The sequence below is a fragment of the Thermobia domestica genome, chromosome 1 (assembly GCF_964235325.1).
Source record: "Thermobia domestica chromosome 1, izTheDome1.hap1.1, whole genome shotgun sequence".
NCBI classification, from domain to species: Eukaryota; Metazoa; Arthropoda; class Insecta; order Zygentoma; family Lepismatidae; genus Thermobia; species Thermobia domestica.
In genome coordinates, this window is record NC_137454.1 from 174,971,881 (window position 1) to 174,987,412 (window position 15,532).

The window sequence follows — 15,532 nt, forward strand, 5'->3', positions numbered from 1 at the left end:
GTACTCTAGGGACCCCAGAGAGTGATATTTGGTGATACTGCCGCAATTATAAGAATCAATTTATTCTCGATTTTTATATGTATCCTGCAACCCTTTGAGATATCAATTACATGATTAGATCAACGATGCGTTTCTTTAAAAAATACAAAAAATGAAAACACACTTCAAAATGTAAAAACTTCATTGTTAAACCTGTGTTTCAGATTTACGAACACACAAGTATGAAATTGTATGAAGAACTGAATAGTGTTCAAATATACATAATATTTGACGTCAACAATGTTCATTTAACTTAAGTATGCTTCTAGACATCCAAAAAATAATAGTTGGAGTAACCCTCTGCAATACTATGTTGAGAAATTAAAATAATACTTGGGGTCCCCAGAAGACTCCAGCTTGGTAAACAACTTTGACGACTTAGGCTTGCTACGTTAAGGGTTAAACTTACCGCTGTATTCGCTGTGTGACAACGTGGTGATAGCAGAGCAGAACTGACCCAACATTGACAACCAGAAAGACTGTAACACAGCGAGACATCGAGAGGATGTTCTCTTCTGGTATGGTAAGCCATGCGTCTTACGATCCAATGCCACAGCTCATCAACTGTAGCTGGCGGAGTTCACAGGTATGAGAAGCTGTGCAGCCATCGACCAAACATATTTATCCTTCCCTGCTCTACACATTCTGCAAATTTGGACTTTCCTGGATGTATCCTTCTTAGTTCAACATTTTAAGTAACGAGCAGTGTAATAGTCTCATACATTATTTAAAGAAAGAGCGATGATTCTCAGAATTACTCGGAAGTTTCTAGTTTACAATTATATACACATATATATATATATATATATACATATATATATATATATATATATACTATATATATATATATATATATATATATATATAGATAGATAGATAGATAGATATAGCTATATAGATAGATAGATGTACAATAATTTAAAACGGTTATATCAAAGTTTGCATTCAGAGCACAAAAAGAAGTATAGCTCTCGGAACATTGATTTTAGCCAGATAATACCACTAGTAAACTCAACCACACTCAGTACCGTTAGTTGCTTGGTATTGTCTATGAGGCAGAGATCATCGTATCTCATTGCGTGTAGATTTTTGTATTTGTTTAACACTAAAAATTGTTTGTCGCTAACCGAACCCAGTAACATATATATACCGACAGGACGTACGTTAGTCACAAGGTTACATGAGTGAAACACTAAATTATTCGATTGACACTTGCGGCCTTGTCAACACTAGAGAAAGGTACAAAGTGATTAAATAAATACGAAACATAGTACATACAAAATATAGCGATGTATGAAGTCTCCTTTTCATACGATTTGGAGAAAGGATACATCTGTAGAGAGCAACATAAATGATTTCTCTGGATAATTTGGATTAGTCCAGAATTCGAACAAAAATAATTTTGAAATTCGTTAAGTCCAACATTTTTACTTTCTTTCTTCGGATTCTCAATAAAGTTGACTACTGAAAAGCTGAGTTACAGATTTTATGTTAAAACATATTCACTATACCATTGCCTTATTCACAGAACAATACATTAGTTATTAATGTATGACTGAAATAATAGTGCTTCGTGCAGATTTACTTTATCCAATCGGAATTGCACAATGATAAAAAAAAATGTTGCAAGGTATAATGTTCTTATTTACAGAGAAAAAGAGTTGAAAAGACCTTTAACTAACAAACATTTTCTTTAAACAGACATACATTTATTCTAATTTATGGAAGAAAGAAATAATTTTCGGAGCAGTATATTTATTAAGGTTACATATTTGTACAAAAGAATGTAAATACAATCGGGTCTGTCTTCAGAAAGGACGTGCTTTTAGCCACAAATTACACTGCTTCTTTTCGCTGTCTTTCATGCAGAATCCTGGTTTTGTTTTGATACATGAATACCTGAAACAAAAATCCAAAAATATTTAAAATGTTACATTTTAAAATATTTAACATTTTTTAGATTAAATGGACAAAATCTGTTCGGTCAGGTATGGACTTTTGGGTTTCTGGTAGAAAAATGATGAATTAAAAAAAAGTGTTTGTTGATGCTGAACAACTCGAAATGTATTACTATGCAAAAGTAAGTGGGTACCCACTGGCGTTCGAGGTACCATGGGGTACCTAATATGTCTGCATTTTTAGATATGTGGAAATATATGTCTCTAAAATGTAAAGAACTGATATCTGTTTAGTACAGAAAACCGCAACTCGGTAAGCCTTATGGATACCGAGGTATGGAAAAATAAAGGACAACACCATAGAAGTGTGAGTTTTGCGTACTAGATTGTGCAGTTTCGAAAACGTAATTACTGAGGGCTATCAACAACCTCAAAAGTAGTTTCAATTCAATACACTACACACACGTCCTTATGGGGGTTTTCGGGTACTATGGCATTCGCAGACCTCCCATTTCTAAACATTCTAAAATATATCTTAAACTTATAAAGAACGTTACAGGTGTGTGTTTACCGAAACCGCAAGTCGGTATGTTTAACAGTTACCGAAATATGGTGAAATAAATAGGAACACCATAGGTATGTGGGGCTTCCATACTTGACAGTAGTTTAGAAAATTAATGAAAATATGACTAATGGCTATCAAGATATTGTCAAATAAAGGGAGGACCCACACAGTTATGGGGTTTTCGTGTTAGGTGGTGAAATTTCCGAAATCGATCATGAAATCTGAATAAGCACCAGTAGCAATTTCATCCTAAAGTAACTGGGTATTTCCATGGGGTTTTAGAACATCATGGGTCTAAAAAGATTAAGTTTTAAAAGCTTTGGAAAATATAATTTGACATTTGTAAAGAGTATTAGAAAAGAGAATAGAGTTACCCAAAACTTCCAGCCAGTACATCTTACAGCTAGAGAGACACCGTGAAATAAAAGAGTATTAGATCTTGAAATTTCATAAAACAACTTTTGATCTTAATAAAAGTTAAATAAGATGGTACTTATATGGGTTAAGTGAGTACCTCACACTCGTCAGGGCAATTCCGATCGAAAGATTAATTCAGCTCGAAGTTTTCTTCGGGTAAATCCAAGCGTGATAATTCCTAGCGTACAAAAAGAATGAAAATTCTTTGTCAATATCTAATATAGCAACCGAGATATAAGTAATTATGTATTTTACGAGGTCGTAAAAATGGAGACCCACATGGATTTGTACTGTTGAGTCTTTGCTGTAAGAAGAAGAAATTTCAGAAAACTACCGTATACACCTTAATAGACAATTAAATGGGTGGAGGCACGGTGGCTTAGTGGTAGAGTGCGTACCTTTGGTGTATTGGGTCCCTGGTTTGATCCGTGTCCAAGTCAGTTTGTAGTCGACATTGTATTCGTGGGTATTCTCGGTGTAATCCTTTCCTCCCACCTTTACACTCCATCAATTCTATCATCAACATTCACTTGCCTTAATTTCATTTTAAAATTAAATGGGCAGTTAAGTGTGATCGTATCTCTGTGGATTAAGAGAATACTCCAGTGTAGTTTCTGCAAAACATACTAGGTACACACCCCAGCACTAAGTTACTGTGTCCTCACTGATTTAATTGCATATTAAGGTATATACAGTAGGTTTTTGAATTTCTTTCTTATAGCAAAGACCCAGAAGTACAAATCCTTAAAGATCTCTATTTTTACGTCATAAAATAAATGACTCGTTATATTTTGGTTACTATATTAGATATTCACAGGGAATTTTCACTCTTTTACACAGCTCGATGAACCTTTGGAACTGCCTGAAGAAAACCTAGAACTAATCTTTCCATCGAAATTGTACTGAGGTACTTACTTAACCCATAGAAATACCATCTTATTTTAATTTTGTTGGGACCAATAATTTTTCCGAAGTTTCAACATCTCATACTCTTTTATTTCACGGTGTTTCTCTATATGTTAGATGTACTAGCTGCAAGTTTTAGGTAAATACATATTTCTAATACTCTTTACAAATGTCAAGTTATATTTTCAAAAGCTTTTAAAATTTAATCTTGGTAGACTGTAAGATGTTCTAACACCCCATGGAAATATCTAATTACTTGAAGATGGAATTGCTACTGGTGTTTATTAACTTTCCATGACCGGTTTCGGAAATTTTATCATCTAATACGAAAATCCCATACCTGTATTGGTCCTCTCTTTATTTGACAATATCTTGATAGCCGTTAGTCATATTTGAATTCATTTTCCAAATTGTACCTTCAAGTATGCAAGCCCCACATACATATCGTGTCGCTCTTTATTTTCCCATGTCTCGGTATCCGTAAGGCTTACCGAGTTGCAGTTTTCGGTAAACAAATATCAGTTCTTTACATTTTAGACACATGTATTTCCATATATCTAAAATGCAGAAATTAGGTACCGCATAGTACCCCTCTTACCCCATTGGGGTACCCACTTACTTTTGCATACCAGGGTAAAAACACCAGTGGTCGTTACTTTAAGGTTGAAAACATACTCTTTTGTCTCTTCTGTGAGCACCCTGAATCGGTCGGAGCTGTACCATAGTTGGAAAGAGACACTGATCCTTCCTATATATGACCATGTAGTCAGAATTCAAAATCGAATAGCCGTTGAAGGAAAAACAATATTTTAAAATCCCTTGTATTGCACCGGTAGTAGTCATCTCAAAATCGAAATGTTCCAGTGGTAGTTAGGGTTTTGTACCAGTGTTCGTCACTCAAATAACTTGACATAATTTATTCAGAAACGCACTGTTTATCAGTTTAAAATTAAGAATAGAGTATAAAGTACTAATCTTAATAACTGTGCATCACTTTTGGCACTCAAGAAAGAAAATAAAAAAGTTTTTACATACTTTTTAAAGCAATTTCAGTAAGAAAAATGTTAACTGAATTCAAAAGTTAACTGTATATTATTTTAACGTTAAGAGTACAATATTAATTACTATGTTTAATAACTATAGTGACTTTAAGCACTCAAGAATGAAAATAAACATGTTTGTACATACATTTTTAATACAATTTGAGAAACAAAATAAGTTAACCGAATTCAAAACTTAATTATATATCACCTTAAGATTAAGAATGGACAATAAAATACTGAGGTTAATAATAATGCATTAGTGAAGAATGAAAACAAAAATGTTTTTAACTACCTATATTGTATTTACATGTTATTTCTCATTAACATGCTTTTTGATAACGCACGATATGGGCTAGGGGTACGCACGAGAAATGATTTGAGACTGTCACCTCTCGCAAAGGTGTCGCGAAAGTTGTCTCGTCTCGAAAACTGTATCTGTTTCTATTGGAAGAGCTATGTCTCGTCTCGAATTTCGTAACAAAAATTCGTTACACATGCAGTTTTGTGTAAAAAGTGAAATGTATAAATACAGGAGAGAAAACATTGCAGACAAACATTATGTTAGTATATTGAACATACTTTTTTGTATGTGGTGCAAAATATCTTCATCTATGGGGTTACTTTGCACCAAAGTTTATATGAAATGAAATCTTTGAGTTTTACGTTCCACGATTTTGCCGGGTATGCTAAAGGAGACTATAATCATGAGAATGAATGAAATAGTAGAAGGAAAACTGTGAGAGAAAACGGGAAAACCCCGAGAAAACCACACACAGTGTTTGTCCAACACAAAGCCCATTTGGCACGTGCTGGGATCGATCCAGGAACTCCACGCAGGAGAGGTGAACGCTCCATCACTGAGCTACCACGTCCCCAAAAACACAACCTCAGAATATACTTCATATAGAGTAGAAATGAAATGAAATCTTTGAGTTTTACGTCCCACGATTATGCCGGTTAGGCTAAAGGAGACGGTGATGATGAGTAATGAATGAAATGGTGGAATGAAGAAAGTGGGAGGAAACGGGACAACCCCGAGAAAACCCACGCACACGGTGTTTGTCCACCACAAAGTTCACTTGGCGGGGATTGGGATCGAACCCAGGACCCCAAGCACCAGAGGTGAACGCTCCACCACTGAGCTACCGCGACCCCTCATATAGAGTAGAAGTAACAAGATGTATATAAAAAAAAAAAAAAAAAAAAAATTGGCCCGTCTGGAGGACATGTAAGCTAAACACCAATACAATTGTTACAGATTTATTTACTTGCACTGTTTAGGCTGAACATCGCAACACCAATATCATTATGTCACATCCTTTCAAAAGTATGCTAACTGCAACGTAGACCTGCTTTGCTTCGTAATGTCCAAATAGTTGATTACTGTGCTCGAAAGCAGGCAAGTAGCATACAAATTTATGATGTTGAAGTCGTTATTTTTCACAGCTATGGAGAAAAGACATGAAAACGAAAAATAAAAATAAATCTTTGTTTTACTTCCTACGGTTATGCTATGTATGCTGACAGTCACAAATGAGTATTGAAAATTGATGATCTTGGAATACGATTTGGTGGAATAATGAGGGGGGGGGGGAAATAGACATTGATTAAATATAAAATTGAAAAGAAATAAGGGCCTGACGCTCAAATATTTATCTATCTGGCAGCCATCTTGATCCCTCTAAAATACCATGAAGTACTTGATTGATTCTAAACCCAATAATAGTAATAGTAATTATAACAATAAACACAGAATATACCTAGATATAATTTACGCACCTTGAAGTGTAGAAATTAATGATTGCAATCCTCAGCATTCCAATAGTTCTTTGGTTTCTCCAAATGAAGATTCGGACATCGGTTTTCTTCTCAAGCAATAATGGGGTACAATAATCAGTTGCAGTCCAAAGCCAAGTCACTAAGTTAAGCATGAATATAAAAGATTTTGTGTTAAATATTTCAATGTAAATTTCATGAAATAGAATTCATTAGTTAGTTACATACAAACTCTTACGCATGTAAGTCAGAATCTACTTGTAATAACTTGTAAATTTAAACAAACTAAATTATACTACAGTTATAGGGACATCAAACATATATTCCATAAGATATATAGGGTGTCTCAAAAGTCCCCTGACATTAAGTAACTCGATTATTATCAGAGTTACAACAAAATGTAATTGGGAAACCGTCTCCAAATATGATGTTTCCAATGTAAGTTGAAGGAATTTTCAAAATCGGATGAGCCGTTTGGCTGTACACTCTTTATGCGTCCAATGTTAAATGAAAATGCAACGTTGCCATTTACCTGGACCCACAACATAAGTGAATGAAGTTACTGATTTTTACGCTAACATGTCGATGGCTAGCCCCCATTTCAAACAGTAACTTCATTCACATATGTTGTGTGTCCAGGTAAATGGTAACATTGCATTTTCATTCCACATTGGGCGCATAAAGAGTACAGCCCAAACGGCTCCTCCGATTTAAAAAGTGTTCACTTTAGAATGAAAACAACATATTTAGAAATGGTTTTTCCTCTTACGTTTTGTTGTAACGTCAGAGGACTTTCGAAACACCCTGTATACATCATACGAAGTTCCTTTCTAAATTCTACACGGGTGTAGTTTAATTGAATGTGAGATGGGTGATACACATTAGGCCGTTTGGAAATACTCTCACAGACGGCCGCCATTTTGGATTAAATTTGTTTGTTATAAACTGGTGGGTAATGTGATATATATATGGCCACAGGCTAGAATTTTCTCAGTATGTCAAATATGCAATCAGATTCCATGGAGCTTAATTTGGTGAAAAGTTATTGCCAATTGAACGTTGTATTTACATCTTTCTTCTAGATGTAGAACCATACCGTTAGCACGTGAGGAATGCATCGAAATATTCAAACTGTGGAGCGGGAGGAGTGCCTGTACAGTGGTTACCGATTGCAAACAGAATCATCCACAATGTGGCTGTGTTACATGTTGCAGTGTCACAGTAATTAACTAAATTTGAGGAGACGGGCACATTCGTGAACATACGTCGTAGCGGACGATCGTAGAGAGCTACAGATGAAGCAACGCCTACGACAGTGCTGACTTCTTTCTGGATGTGGCCCCAGAGGAGCACACGTCATTTATTAATGCAATGTGGGTTGAGTCATAGGGTCTGCGCGTGTATAAGTGCATCCGTACAAGGTGCAAATGAAGCAACATCTCCACGAGAACGATGTTGATCGCCAAGTGCAGTGAGTAATTATGGTTAACATTTTTATGCAAATACTCTTTTCAGATGAAGCTGACCTCTACGTAAATGGGAAGGTTAATAGGCAGAACATGCACAATTGGTCACCTGACAACCCCGCGTGCAAGACCCCTCCAACATGACCAGCGCAAAGAAAATTAATTATGTTGTTGGCAGACAAATGAGGAATACGTCTAATCAGTCACTTTTTCATTCCATAAAATTAACTGCGGAATAATACCTCACGCTCGTACAGGGATAGATATTGCGAGCTGCGATGCCCGAGGATGGTACATTCTCGCAGTTTTTTCAACACCATGGCGCTTTCTTCATTATGGATTCGTATTGCGTCACTACTTGAACAATTTTCTAGAACATGGGTTGATCGACGAGAGGCAGTTGAATGGCTGCTCGATCACCGGACCTAACGCTGTTCAATTTCTAGCTAAGTGGAAAAGTTAAGGCTATGGTTTGTGCAGTAAATATTCATAATTTTTATCATCTAGAACAAAGTATCGCCATCGTCTGTGCACAAATTTGACCCTATATCCTACTTTGTGTCCACAGCAATTGGAAGAAGCTTCTGCAAATGTTTATTGCTCAGTAGGAACATGTAGAACATATACTATAACCAGGGGTAAAAGTGGACCTGAAAAGGTGGGGGGACGGTAGGTAGCGGCATCACTCCACGCCGTTCCTCCTGCCTATCTCTGCCCATTGTACCATTTTAGGATCTGGGGGACGTCCTACATATTTTTCGAGGTGGGGAACTGCGTCCCCCGCGTTCCCCCTCGCTTTTACCCCTGACTATAACAGGGAAATGTGTTCGAAGTGGGAAAAATCAGAGGCGGTGTGTTTTATTACGATTTTGACTCGACATATCGGCTATCTAAATGTTCAAATGCAGTGAGGTGTGAAGCCTACAAGATTGCATTTCTATTTACATAATGTCTGAAAACCACTGGAAAGCTTCTTTTAGTTACGGAGAAAAAACGGAGAGACTGATCCATCTATCGTGAACAACTTTCTGGAAAAAAATAAATAAAAATAGCCCTTACCTTGTATCAGAGAATTATACACGAAAGTGCTCAAAAACCGACTTTCAATATTAACAATTTCCAGCGGGAAAACTCCTGGACCACACACTCGAATGAGGGGTATTTCAAACTCCCGTAAGATCTGCCCCCACAGCAATCCCCTAAATCCGCCCATGCTCAAAATACGACGCTTATAAGAATTCAGACAAGACGACACATACATACATACGAAAGAAACAATTCAATACGGCACATCAAAATATAAACTAGATGAACTTCTTTGAAAACACCTCATTTTACAAACAAAAGGTAGAAAAAGGTAAAAATGTCAGTATTGTCAACTTAGAATCTACATAAGAAATAAAATCTTTTTTTGTGCAAAGCTATTCGTCAATACGTATAAAAAAGGGATTTATTAATGGTATTTAGCATTTATTCTTCCGTGAAGGTTTATCTTGATCACTAAAAAACCAGAAACGGTATGTCTCTATCACTGGAAAAAAAAAAAAAAAAAAAAAGAAGAAGGGTATGACATACCACTACATATAGTCTCACTTGGTTCACTGCCAATAACATTTCACCAGAATAAGTTACATGATATCTGATTGCATATTTGACATCCTCAGAACATTTTAGTGCATGGCCATGTATCACACTACCCACTTATCGTCCGTATTACAATTTCGAATCTAAGATGGCGACCGTCCGCGTGATGTAATCCGAAAGTATCCCTCTGGGCCTAATGTGTATCTCTTATCTCGCAATCAATGTAACTACATCCCTGTAGTTTTCAGAAAGGATGACAAGGGACTTCTGATGCATCCTGTATATAATAGTTGTATCAATAATGACGGGTATACCGGCTAGGCTAAAGGAGACGCTGATGATGATATAATGAATGAAATGGTGGAATGAAGAAAGTGGGAGGAAACGGGAGAACCCCGAGAAAACCACTCACATGGTGTTTGTCCACCACAAAGTTTACTTGGCGCGAGCTGGGATCAAACCAAAGACCCCAAACACCAGAGGTGAACGCTCTACCACTGAGCCATCGAGGCCCGACAGGAATATTTGTTGAAGTCTACTGTCTTCTTCAGTACCAAGGTTACACAAAAATGAGCCTATGGTTTTGATGGAATTCGAACCAACATTATATGTATACTCTCTCAGCGAGAATCAAAGCTGGCACCAAGTTTACATATGCGCGCGCATTGTATTTTACTTATATAGCTCACAGAGCTATGGGCGAGCAAGCAAGGCACGTGCCCCGGGCGTGTGGTTGGAGGGGCTACTAAAAGAGAGGTTATATATTAGTACTTTTCCATTTTGGTGTTTAATACTTTTCATCAGAGTGCGAAATCATGAAATCAAAGTGGGGAAGACTGAAGGACTGAAGAGAGCGAGAGAGAGGGGAAAAAAAGCTGCGCAGTCTTACACTTCAAAGAATTGTAGTGAAATGAGGTCAGAATTCAAGATGACATTCGGATGCTTGGCACGAAGAAAAACATTGCAAGCAATTTTGAAAAAAAAAAAAAGAAAAGAAAGAAAAAAACTTAAATAATGTGATATATTTTGTAGGCTTTGGATATGTATGTTTTAGTTGGCATCAACAATTATTGGTGTGTTTTGTCACAATTGACAGTTTAGCGAGAGACTAGGCTAACTGACAATTTTAACTTTCTGAAAGAAAAGGAAACAAATGAAAACAGCACGTTTCAAAGGATACGACTGATATTCATAGTTTGGTTTAGTATACAACAGGGGTGGATCCAGGATGGACTACTGGGGGCGGTGGGTTGTAATGCCACTACTTACAAGATAGAGCTACTTTTAAGAGATTCAACTCTGGGTGGGTTTTATTTTATATTAAAATACACAAAGTTTCCTCTTCTTGGGGGAGATAGACCCTCCCTGGATCCGCCCCTGTCTCAGGACAAGCCACACAGACAAGTGGTTGAGGCAAAGGTCAATTAATGACATTAGTATGCTGTTCCGTCAAAATCTCAATCTTGACCTGGATGTAAGTTAGCCTGGTCTCTCACTGAACCCCTCAATTGAATGTTTAATATGTAAATTAGGCACTTCTACATCACAAACAGTAAATATAACCTACCTTATTCTACGTTTTTAAATGCATTTCTACAACTGATTGTAACTTTAAAGGTTCTCGTGAAGATTAGCTGGCGGAGGTTACCTAACATAGCCATGAGTTATCAAATTAACAGTTGTGCTTCGTGGGTGATGATAATGATCCTGAGGTTAGATGTTAAATTGGACTCGAGAGCGGAACAAGGGCTGATCTTATTCGTGTCTCAGACGGGGGGCATGGAATGGAACGAATATGAAAATAAGGTTGCTGTAATAGTTTTTCATAGGGTTTGTAAGATTTTCGAAACACTTGGCATTTTTTTTTTTATCAAGACTTGACATTTTTTTAAGATAAAAATCAAGACTTGGCAATTTCAAGTTTCATCCCCCTCCCAATCTTGTAATGCTCGCTACGCCGCTGTAAGCAATGCATATTTTCAACAATATTCGTTGTTCATCTGTTTCCGCTGGGTTCCAACGTGGTGAGCTGCATATGGGACTTTTAATAGTGTTATTATAATGAGAAAGAATTGTAAATTATGTTGATGTTCCTAAAAGAGGGAAATTGAAAGAGAAATTAAATTAAAAATAAATAAGGGAGAGAAAAGTAATTACTTGAAAATAAAAATAAAGTCTTTGAGTTTAATGTCCCACTATTATGCTGTTAGGCTAAGGGAGTCGGTGATTAAAGCAAGTTAATGATTATGGAATATTTGGTGAAATGAGAAAGTGGGAGGAAACCAAGTCCCCGAGAAAACCTACGAGCACGTATATGAAAATGAAGTAAAACATACACTGGACTATGCTTTCTTTGTCTAGCAGAGTCATAGTTTGGAATCGAAAATGTGTTTTGAATCCTTGTATTTAGAGATTAAGAGTGTAAGTAACGAAATCACTTAATACATCCATTAAGATTTCGGAAAGCGAAATCTAAATTTAGGTAAGCTAACTCCATGTACTAACTGCTTGCATCCGCTTCGTACATTGTTCGAAGGGTCACGAAGCAAATCACCTCATTTAGTCTACACATACCTAGTACTAGCGTTAATTACCTGCTTCGTTGGGTGAAAATAAGAAAACCAGTAATACATGTATGTTACGTTAGTCAGTCACTTTTTTTACTATTACGAAACGCTCTCTCATATCGGTTATTTTCGATCATTTGTAAGATCCGTCTCCCCTCTTTCCCTCCCCAAGTTGCTTGGCTGAATTTTGATTTAAATAGTATCGGAAGTGTCACTGTCCATTTCTGCGCCCCCGAAAACAATGGATTTAGATTAGGATCAGTTCACTTAACTTAGTAAGCCTACAGCTTTGGCGCGGCTCGACTTGTTGGAAAGCAATCCAAAATCTAAACAAATATATCGATGTCATTGGGGTTTACTAAAGTGTGTCGTAAGTCAAGAAGATTGAGAATCACTGCCTCGATTATTCACTTCAATTAATCATCAAACTCCTTTAACCTGAAGTATATAATCGTGGAATGTTCAATTAAAATTATAATTTTATGGCATCTAGAAAATGCACATATCGTACATTACGTTACATTACCATTCAATCGCAATAGGTTATTACAGACATGTGGTTGGCTTGAAGCTTAGCGTCCTATTCAGCGCCAAGACTGTGTACTACCTACACCTACAGCATAATATGGAATCCTACTCGCATGATCTTCGATCAAGATTTGAATCAACGGGAGGATGAAGATTTTCCCTCTCGTCAAGTAATTTCCCCAACTCGCCAAAGAATTTCTCCCTTGCCGGGAAAATATGTTCCCTCATTTCATATTTTACATATTATATACTATATATTATATCTTGCATCACTGAGAAATAAAAGGCTTGGATTGTATATCTGAAAAGTCGCCCCCTCCCCGCAGGCACGTAGCCACGATTTCGCAATACGGGAGGTCTGTGACGAAATACTGTGGTTATCACACCAGGGGTTCGATCAATCTAAACTATTTTACTGACAACATATCCATATTGATTTGTTAGGACAATAAAATGAGGATATGTTAGTAAGTATTTTAATTAAAGAATTATGAAGAAATCTTGCGTAAAAGAAAAGAAAAAAGTATTGACAAAGACATAGTCTTCCAAGGTCATTCGAACTCGGTTCTTCTCGTCTTCTTTCTATTTCTCTTATCTTAGTTCAATGCCGTCAAGGATAGCAACGAGATCTCTTTCTGGAGTAAAGACATCCTATAAAATGGATTAGTGTTGCCGCGAAATTCAAAATGGTTCATATTATTGGTAATTCTGGGCATTGCTTAAGTTCTGACAGGCTATCTGAAAGAACCGGTTTATCGATCGTCATTTGTAGTCCATAGGGTTACTGGCGCAAGTCCCGGGGGGATGAGGACATGTCCCCTCCAATCTTAGAACTGGGGGGGGGGGACTTTCCCCTCAATAATCCGATTTGAAATGCGTTTTTTGGAGAGAAATGTGATGATTTGTGTCCGATTGCCACAAAGGAAAGTAAGATGAAATTGATGTCCCCACCCCAGAATAAGCCTTAAATCTGCCCACCTCACAATTTTGAAGACAACTCTGCTCCCCTGATCCTCCGCAGCATTGTTTTTCAACTTCATAATTTGAACATCCTTAAAAAAATTATGAGAACTGTCTTACCCGTCCCTCCCAATGTTGAAGACAGATTTGCGCCGCTGCATACGGTTAACATGGAGCTAGATGGAATTCGGAATGTTCCGTTATAATAATATCCAATTTCAACTTGATCCGCCCCCCCCTCCCGTTTCCTCCACACAAAGCTCCTCGTAAGAAAGAGTAACCAAAACGCTTATTGTAGCTTTATATTTTTGAGGCTGATTCATCTGTTTCTTTCTGTTTCATCTTTCCTTAATATTTTTCATTTCTGGATCCGAAGGGGGGGGGGGGGTCTGGACCCACCCCTTGGCTACGTGCCTGCTTCCCGTAAAAAGCTTCATTCGAACCCTGAATCAAACAACTCCATCTGTAAAGCAGTGCTGAGTTGATTTTAATATCCTTTTCTGCAACGAGGCTGTATGAGACGTGGACTTACTGATTAACATGGACTCCGAACCACTCCCGCCGGGAATCGAACGCGGGTTTCCCACACCAAAGGCGCGTACGCTAACCGCTTAGCCATGAAGGAGCTCATATCTATAGCAGTGTAAGCAACAACAACAACAACAAAAAGAAACACACATACATACTAGAACAACAACAACAACAACAAAAAGAAACACACATACATATTAGAAGTTTGCGCAATTGGGGATCAAAACATTCTCAATGAAGTATGAGAAATAGTAAACGTCAAAGTGGGCTTCTGCTTATTCTTTACTTCGTTAATACTTAATTCCTTCTAGAAATAGTGAAACAATACTATGAAGACACAGTACTTAAACATAATCGAAAGAATAAGACAAGGAAACAGAGTAATTTCCGACTAATTAAACTAGTCATATATACTATACCTAACTGTTACATTGTATTTCTTACCATATTACGAAAGCGATATAACTTTTTTACCAGCCATAGAAGCTGGACGCAATCCAATACTGCAATTTAGACGCTGTAACGAAAGCTGCAAGTCAAACGCATGACACTCAACTGTGTAATAGCTGTTTCAAGCGGCCTACAACTTATGACCTTGAAACTATGTGCTAGTAACCAAATTAATGCCAAGGTACGATACAAACACCCCAACTTGCCACAATGACGTCAACACAAGGAAAAAAAGAAAAACATCTAATTTTTGGTTCGAAAATTATGAAACAATAATAATAATAATGTAATTCTCAGGAACTCAAACATTAGTTAACTAGAGAACATAACAAGCAAAACAAAACAAAACAAAACAAAACAAAAAGAATCTTAAACGTGAGCTCTCCCTGACTGCTGTTTTTAAATTTCAGTGAGGCTGTAAAATATGTTTTGTTTTATTGTTAAAAAACAAAAAGAAAAAGAAAAATAAAGAAAGAAAGGAAATAAATTTTGTTGCAAATATCCTAGTAAAAATAGGTTTCCTAGACACAAGTGGCTCCGCGTAGCGTAGTTGCTAACGCTCTCGCCTTCGGTACGAGCGGACCCAGGTTCGATTCCGGTAGGGGCACTCGGTCGAAAAAGTATCAAAAGCTTTTAAGTCCAGACATCCTGAATGAGGCTTTCTTGGGTTTTCCTCATTTCATACCAGGCAAATGCCGGGTAGTACCCAACATATAGGTCCCAGGCCGTTTGCTTCCTTCCCTTTCCCCGGATAGTGTGCTCACCGAGGGACGTCATAACTCACATGTGACGGGCTAACAAG

At 37.1% G+C, this 15,532-nt stretch overlaps 1 long non-coding RNA gene across 1 annotated transcript; it reads right to left on the bottom strand.

Annotated features, from left to right (window-relative positions):
- Positions 1-1,834: 1,834 nt before the first annotated feature.
- LOC145666776 (uncharacterized) lies at positions 1,835-14,849 on the bottom strand. The gene is made up of 3 exons (XR_014127815.1): positions 14,725-14,849; positions 6,648-6,786; positions 1,835-1,938 (listed from the first exon to the last, which is right to left on the bottom strand). It is a non-coding gene; the product is annotated as an uncharacterized LOC145666776 (long non-coding RNA).
- Positions 14,850-15,532: the final 683 nt, after the last annotated feature.